Source organism: Alligator sinensis, unplaced genomic scaffold, assembly GCF_000455745.1.
Source record: "Alligator sinensis unplaced genomic scaffold, ASM45574v1 scaffold570_1, whole genome shotgun sequence".
Classification (NCBI taxonomy): domain Eukaryota; kingdom Metazoa; phylum Chordata; order Crocodylia; family Alligatoridae; genus Alligator; species Alligator sinensis.
The window spans coordinates 607863-616036 of NW_005841997.1; the positions used below are offsets into that span (position 1 = coordinate 607863).

General features: G+C 47.2%; 1 long non-coding RNA gene across 1 annotated transcript in view; it reads left to right on the forward strand.

Moving 5' to 3' along the window:
* The window catches only part of LOC112549922, a 20274-nt gene extending 12197 nt beyond the window's left edge, over window positions 1-8077 (forward strand). The window contains exons 2-3 of the long non-coding RNA XR_003093548.1: window positions 5147-5335; window positions 7490-8077. This is a non-coding gene — a long non-coding RNA (uncharacterized LOC112549922). The remainder of the gene's footprint in view (window positions 1-5146; window positions 5336-7489) is intronic.
* Window positions 8078-8174: the final 97 nt, after the last annotated feature.

An 8174-nucleotide genomic window follows, 5' to 3' on the forward strand; every position in this document is an offset into this window, starting at 1 on the left:
TTCCTGCCTGGGCAGGAGGTCGGACTCAATGATCTGTTGAGGTCCCTTCTGACCCTAGCATCTATGAATCTATTAATTTTATTCTCAAAAAGATTCAGCTGCTGTATAACTTTGTTACCAAATTTTGCTCTTGCAGAAATTAAAGGACAAACTGATAAACTAGAAGGGAATCAAATTCAGCACAGCTTTGTGCAATAAAACATGCCCATAAAGGCTGGCCTACAACAGCATTGTCTATCTATGAAAACACTAGTAGAGACAAGGGTAAGTGCTTTTGCTCCTGTGCTCTCTGGAACAAGTATAGATGATGGTGGGGATTAAGATTTTCATGACCTCCCTACCACTGGAAGCAATGGTGTGGAATTTTGGAAAAAAATCTGGTGCATACATGGCCAACCCAAACTATGGAAGGAAATTAGGACATAAAACTTATTTTACAGTATTTTTTGTTCTAAAAAGAGCTCTTGGTACTCTATGGCTTTCTGAAGAGTCCCACAGGGTATTCTGTGACATAGAAAATACCCTAAAATTATAGTGGACTATGACACTGGTGATGTTTGGAGTCTTCAACAAGCAAGGAAATACAAAAGTGTTTCCAGAAAAGGGGCAAAGCTTTAAACTGGTACTTAAAACCTTTTTGCTGACTACCTTAGGAGGCCTTAGGAGGTTGACTTGGTTGCTCAGGGTAGAAATCTGTATGTGTCCTAATGTGAATTTTTGCTTTGGCATTCATCTCTAAGGATTTGACTTAACAGTTCCATGAAGTAGCTCAGCCATATCCATCCTCCAGCTCCTACTACGAATGTCCAGGTAGGCTGCTAGATGTCAGTTTCCTACACATTTTTGGTCCCTGTCAGGGAAAAATGCGATCTTAAACCTGATTAATTTCCCTCTGTCAGCACTGGGTAATACTGCACCCAGCAGGCATAGGAATAAGGTGAAGAAATATTCTTTAGTCCTACTTTGACCTTTCTGAATTCCCTTTGTTCAGCTGCAGCTATTCACAAGTCATTCTCATCCCAATGTCTGTCCGAGCCCATTGGCTGCTGGTGGCCTAGTGATTCACAAAGGACTGGGCCAAAAAGAAATCTCATGACATTCAACAAGGACAAGTGCAAAGTCTTGCACTTCGGACACAACAGCCCCATGCACCAGTACAGGCTGGGGGCTGACTGGCTGGGCAGCAACTCTGCAGAAAAGGACCTGGGGATTACAGTGTACAATAAGCTGAATATGAGCCAGCTGTGTGTCCTTGTCTAATAGCATACTGAGCTGCTTCAGTAGGAGTGTTGCCAGCAGATCAAGAGAAGTGATTATTCCCCTGTATTCAGCACCAGTGAGGCCACATCTGGGGTACTGTGTCCAGTTTTGGGGCCCCCACTACAGAAAGGATGCAGACAAATTGGAGAGAGTCCAGTGGAGGGCAATGAAAAACGTTAAGGGGCTGGGGCACATGACTTATGAGAAGAGGCTGAGGGAATTGGGCTAATTTAGTCTAGAGAAGACTGAGAGGAGATTTAATAGCAGCCTTCAACTACCTGAAGTGGGGTTTGAAAGAGGATGGAGCTGGACTGTTTTCAGTGGTGGCAGATGATAGAACAAGGAGCAATGGTTTGAAGTTGCAGCAAGGGGAGGTTAGGGTAGATATTAGAAATAATTTTCTCACTAGTAGGGTAGTAAAACACTGGAACAGGTTACCTGGAGAGGTTGTGGACTCTCCATCCTTGGAGGTTTTTAAGACCCAGCTAGACAAAGCCTTGGCTGGGATAATCTAGGTGGGGATGGTCCTGCTCTGAGCAGCAGGTTGGACTAGGTGACCTCCTGAGGTCCCTTCCAACCCTAATTTTCTATGATTCTAAGAAAGGCCTGTGATATACTGTACTCCTAGTTGCTAAAGGCCTACATCATTTGGACACAGGTGAAGCCCTTAGGTTTCTGGAAGGTAGCCACTGTAAACTCAGCAGTGAGCCACATAACTTGAACAGGAAGTAAGACTTCAATAGTATAGTCTAGATCTAGACTGGTAACGCAAACAAGTTTTCTAAAATTGTTTATTTAATTTATAGGAGATTGTTGAAAGAAAAAAAGCCTTTTCAGCTATTCACAACTGAAAATGCCAGCACAGCCGGAGTTCACAACACATCTGAAAATCCTTGTTGCCTCTGCTTCAGTAATAAAAGCCTGGACCTTCCACTTGTCTTTCTCACACACCATGTGGGGTAGAGATGGCTGCAGTAGTTGTTGTATTTGCCCCAGATATAACAACTCAGCAACCAATCATTCAAAGAGCTAGGTCTCAGATGGAAGGGATTGAAATAATGACAGATAAGCCCATAACGCTCGTACAGCTTTCAATCTAGGTTCTTAAGGCTTCATTAGAATAGTGTTAAAGCATTGCCCAGTCAGTAGAGAATTTATCCAGACAATACCTGTGACAGAGGAAAGAATTTTAATTTGGTACTAATTAGCACTCAGTGGGTGCGTCCGTACATGTAATTAATGTGCAGCAATAAATTCCGGAGCAGTTTGAGCCTGAGTAAACTGCTCCCGGGCACAATGTTTACACATGTGCCTAGGACAGCAGCAATTTGAGCCAGGGTGGAGCAGTGACAGGCTGAAAAGAGGCACAGGGGGCAGGGGGCGGTTAGCCCTGAGCTCGAGGTGGTGGCATCAGGTGATGAAGGGGCTGGCTGGGGAATGAGGGTATTGCACATGCAGAACTCTGTGGCTAGGCAGCAACCAGGAGTCTGTCTGGGCTGACCAGGTGCAATTTGCAGCTGAGGTCACCATGTACATGTGTATTTAGACACAGTAAATTACTCTGCCATAAGTCAGTGATTGTCCTGTGGGTCCTCCACCCACCTCCTGGCACCACACGCAGAAGCTGCAAACTACAGTACTATGGACACTCTTCCCATCTACTTGGGAGCATGGAGCCATAGCCATTCAGCTGTGCCCCAATCCAGATTGCTAATGTTCAGTGTATGACCATTTTGGTGTGGACAGATTAGCTGGGGAGGCCACTGTGAAGGCATATACTACTGTTAAAAGGCATTATTGCCTTATGCCAGGGGTGGGCAAAATATGGCCCATGGGTCAGATCTGGACAGCAGCATGACTCTAGGTAGCCTGTGGCAGGATCTTCAGACATATCTGGCCCAGATACTGGGGGCAGCCCAGGCCATGGCATGTGTGGCCAGTCCCACCACCCCCATGTCCGGAGGTGCTGCTTAGCACAGCCTGCTGTGTCCCTGCATGTGGCTCTCCTGCATGCCAGGAGCTGTAGTCCATGGGGCAGTGTGGCAGGGCAGAGGTGGCATGGCAGCTGGACTTGGCTTCCTGGCAGCCTCCACTGTCAGTGCCTGGGGGCAGGTGCATGCCCTGCTGCTACAGCTGCTGGCCCCTGGTCCCACTACCTGGGCACCCTGGGCACATCCACCTTGCCCCCACCATGGTGGGATGCCAGACAAAGCTGGTGGGAGGGTGGATGGGATAGGGCCATGGGCAGGCAGGGAACAACATCTAGGAGCTCCAAGACCTGATTGACTATCCTGGTATGCTTACCTACACTAATATGGGTGGCCTGGAAGAACTCCTGCTCCCAGGATTTTCTACAACACCATTGTTGATACTCAAACAATTATTTTGGCATACTGCTTCCCCTCTGTTACCATGGCTGATAAAGGCAGGACAGGGTAGCACTTTATATAGGTGTTTATACATGTGCTCTTGAGTGTGTGCGTGTGTGTGTATTGGGGGTGGGGGGGAAACACTTTAATTTGAGTGGCTCCAAGAGCTGCTCTAATTAAAGTGCGGGAAGCATCATGTGCATCAGTGTCCCCAGGCTGAAAAGTGGCGGTGGGGATGATTTAACTAAAGATGGAATTAACTTTAGTTAAAGCGCCCCTACCACCATTTTTTAGCATGGGGATGCTGATACACATAATGCTGTATGTAGTCTTTTGGAGCACAGTAATTACTATGCTCCAGCAATTTTGATTAATTGAGTCTGCTCCGACGTGCTGTAATTAAAGCATGTTGGAACAGCCTCGCTGCACGTGTATAGGTGCCTAACTGATGCAAAGAAGTAGCAGCTTTCATAGGTGACAGCCTACGTCATCAGATGTTAAGCTGTTGCCCATGAAACCTTATGCTGTTCTGAAACATTTAGTATCTAAGATGCCACCCTGCCCTGCCTTCTGCCTGACTTCAGACTAAAACAGCTAAATAGATACCTCTCTATTCATGGCCGATGAAGCCTTTCACTGGATGCTTGCATCCTGGGACAGAACTGCTTAACTCCTGCCACAACAGCTGCAGGATGACAGCATGCCTTTAAGACACTGAAGAGTGGGTGGGTGGCTATTGATGCTGGGAAGATTAGATGTTGTGGAGCAATACTGGCTCTGAATTAGACCTGTGTGCTGCACAACATCAGTGCAAACAAAGGAAAGAGTCTGGTGATGGAAAGCAAAGGTTCAGACACTTTGAGGATGTTGGGCACAACCTGCAGGACACCCTTTCCTAAATACAATCTCCCGTAGTGCATTATCAAAGAGACCTTGTGCACCTCCTTCAAGGAGAGGGTCCTTTACTTTATATTTGAGGAGCCCATTGTGACTTGTGGGATATGGGAGTCAGTCTGGCAGCACTGGTACAGTGCCACAGCCCATGAGTGTGTTTCACAGGCCTCGTATAGATTAATGAATTTCTGGAAGCACAGGCGATGGATGTACCTTCACTGCACGCAATAGGGCAGCACTGTAGCCTGTTTTTCAGTGTGCAGGGTTGGTTACACATGGTCTGTACCTCTTTATTAATCTTAAAAAGGGGTGGGTGGGGCATACTACACTTGCAATGCATGGCAGCACTTTGGCTCTGGGTCAAAATCAACTACTTTGAACATAAGACATATGAAGCCAAATCTGTGCCAGCAGCATTATGGTGGGGGCTGAAAAAAATGCAACAAGGAAATATTCAGTTCAAACAGTTTTCATCAGGTAAACTTCCAACTACTCCAGCCTTTTTTCTTGGTAACCACTGAGACACTGGAAGAGGTAGAATGTGGAAACAATGTCACATTTGGGTTACAGGGACCAAAGGTAGTCAGTCATCTCCCCCAAACCCACTTTTTGTTACCATATAGGAAGGAGCTGGATCTGGAAACTGCTGCTTCTGCTAGAAGGACATCTCCAGAGTCTGGAGGGATGAAGCTGGTGTGAAGGCGAGTGGAAGCTTCAAAAGTGCATGCACCCCAGCAATAATGTGTCTGTTCACCTTCTCTATCAGCTGCTTCTGTTGTTCCCTGACCATTTCTGCCATTTCCCAATTTACAGTAAGTCTTTGCTCTGCCAGCTCTGTGGTCACAGACTATCTTTGTCTCTCTCTTACTCCTTAGCCTTGAGAAACCCTCTCCACCCCTCCCCTTCCTCAGTTCACACAGGCTTCCTCTGAACATTTACTCCTTTGTTGCTTTATTTCTTACTTGCAAATTTCCCAGAGGTTGGTCAGCGTCCTTGAGTGTCCGGATGCCTCCGCTGGAAAAAGTTACAAGCAGGAATTGTCTTTCAATCTGTTCCCATGACAGCAAAGATGCATTTTTTTTTTTGCACCCACAATGTTGAGGTGCCAACAGGGAGCCTTTTTCCACTCTTGGGGAACACAGATGAATCTTTTTCTACCTTTTCTTCCTCATGCCTTGGAACCGCACTGCAAGGCAACTTCCTGGCTCACATGAGGCACTAAGAGTAGGTGGCTGTTGATAACCCAGGGCATACTGTATGCATTCACATTTCTGAGCCTAAGGCCAGGGGCCACTAGACTGAGGCAGTGAGTCACAATATTTTCAGGGCATGACACAGATGGTAGGCAGCAAAGAGGTGGTGTTATGAAGAAGGCAGCCAGTTGCATGTACTCTTGCAAGAAGTCCTACTTGCAAGCCTTCAGCTTGGGGCATAAACATCTTAGCATATCATAAACACCCTAGCATGTGCCAAACGCACAGTGTTATGGCTAACTCAGAGATGTCCATCTGCATCCTCTGCAATGCTTCTCATTAGGGGTGCACCAGTAGAGATTTTGGGGGCTGATACTGATAACAGATTTTTAAGGAGGCACATCAGTCGATACTGATCCGATTTCTGATACAGCTGCATACAGCTGGTAAGTCTGTTTCATCCAGGGGGACGCAGGTTGGGAAGCAGGTCCTGCCAATGTGCGCAACCTGGAAAGGCAATGGGGGGGGGCGTGTGCCCCCAGATCTGTGCAGGGTGTGGGCTGCAGTTGTGAGCTGGGGCTGTGCCAGGTTCTTCCTGATGGGAGCTGAGCCAAGCTGCATTTGGGAACAGCAGCAGCAACAACACTGGATGGAGGGCTACGGGGGGGGGGGGGGGGTGCTGCAGCCACCCCGGAATTCACAGTAGCCCACCTGTAGTCCCACTCCCAGCACTGCTGCTGCCCACACCGAGTGGAGCCCTGGCTCAACATCCCTCCCCCTCCCCCCTATGTGCTGGGAAGAGCCCAGCTCCAGCTGCAGGCCCCCCATCCTTCCCCCCACACAGATCCAGGGGCACATACAGCAGTGGGAGCTGCCCCGTCCCCCCGGACAACCCACGGCTCCGTCCCACGCTCCTCTCGGCCAAGCACCTGCCCCAGCCCCTGTCCCAGGCCTGGCCTCACTCCCTCCCTCACCGCAGGGGGCATTCATCTGCACCCCCACGCCGCTTCCCTCCCCGCTTCCCTTTCACCACAACAGATTTACCAGCTGCGTGCAGCTCTCCACACTGCCAAGCTGTGCTCCTCACTGCCTACATGCTGTGCTGCAGCTGCGCACATGCATGGGCATTTGTGGCTGGTATCAGGCCAATTTCTGATACAATCAATTTTCTTTATAATCGGTGCAACTCTACCTCATGACAACCCTGCTGGATCTTAGTGTGAGAGATAGCAAGAGGCAAGGTCTCTTCCCTCCTCCCACTTGTAGAATACCCATTCTCAGTGGCACCAGAAAGTGTAACACAACTGAGTCCTAAGCACCTATCAAAGCCTCCGGAGAACTGGTTCCCTATTTCTCACCCTAGTTTTGCGAGTTTCTACTGATAACACCTTTGAAAACTCTTGCTTGTGGTACTAAGTGGCAACAGATACATTTCTGACTCTATCCCACAAAAGCTTTCAAGGTCTTCTTTACTCTCCCCCAATGCAGGTATCATCACCACCACAATTAGAGGCACATTAGAGACTTCTGGCACTATGATATTTGGGACCTAAGCTATCTGTCTGCTGCTTTAAGATCTGCACCACAACACAATTTTATTGTCTTATTCCTGAAAATCTACTCTTTATACAGAATGTTCTGTATATAGGTAGTCAGGCTGTGATATTCTCTACTAGATACAAATACTGTGAAAGGATTAGATTTTTTTCCTATAAAGTCTTGGATTATTTTGTAAGCACGGGATCAAATGATAAAACTTACCTTGTATTTCAGAATAAAAAATGACCAGCAGACAGGTGAAAACTTCAACTTCTGAGGCACAGCCCTGTGAGATTCCAATGATGAATATCTTGGCCCAAGGACATGAAAAAGGAAAGGATCCCATCCTCAAAAGCATCAGACCTAACAAACTAATTCCTGGTAGAGTACCAAGCAACTTTGTTCAGCATGGAAAACCCAGCTGGTCAAGTCCCACAGCTGCTTGACCACCGCGGCACCCAACCACATCTCCTTCCTGAGCTGGAAGTGCCTGTTAGTGACACCACACTGCAGCAACCCTTGAAAGTGGCCTGCAAAGTGGCAGATGGCGTACACATTTTGCAATGAAATATGCCAAATTTAAACAGCCTTGCATTGGGGGGGGGCGGGAGGGAAAATCTTAATACATATACTTTGAAGATCTCCAGCATCTTTCAATGATACTCTCATCTTCAAAACAAGAATCAGAAACTCCTCTTGTACAATAAGCACTTTTATTGAGTGAGTGTCTCAGCATTCCACACACGTCCTATTCAACACGATACATTGCTGAACTACAATCTAAACTGGTCTTTAATTAAAACAGAAAAAAAGAGAGACTTTAATTTTGCTTGTATAAAAAGCGGTCTGTCTGTGACGTACAATTAAGTTACTGTTAAACCTCTCCACCCCCCCCCCCCAAACAACCCCCCCCAAAAAA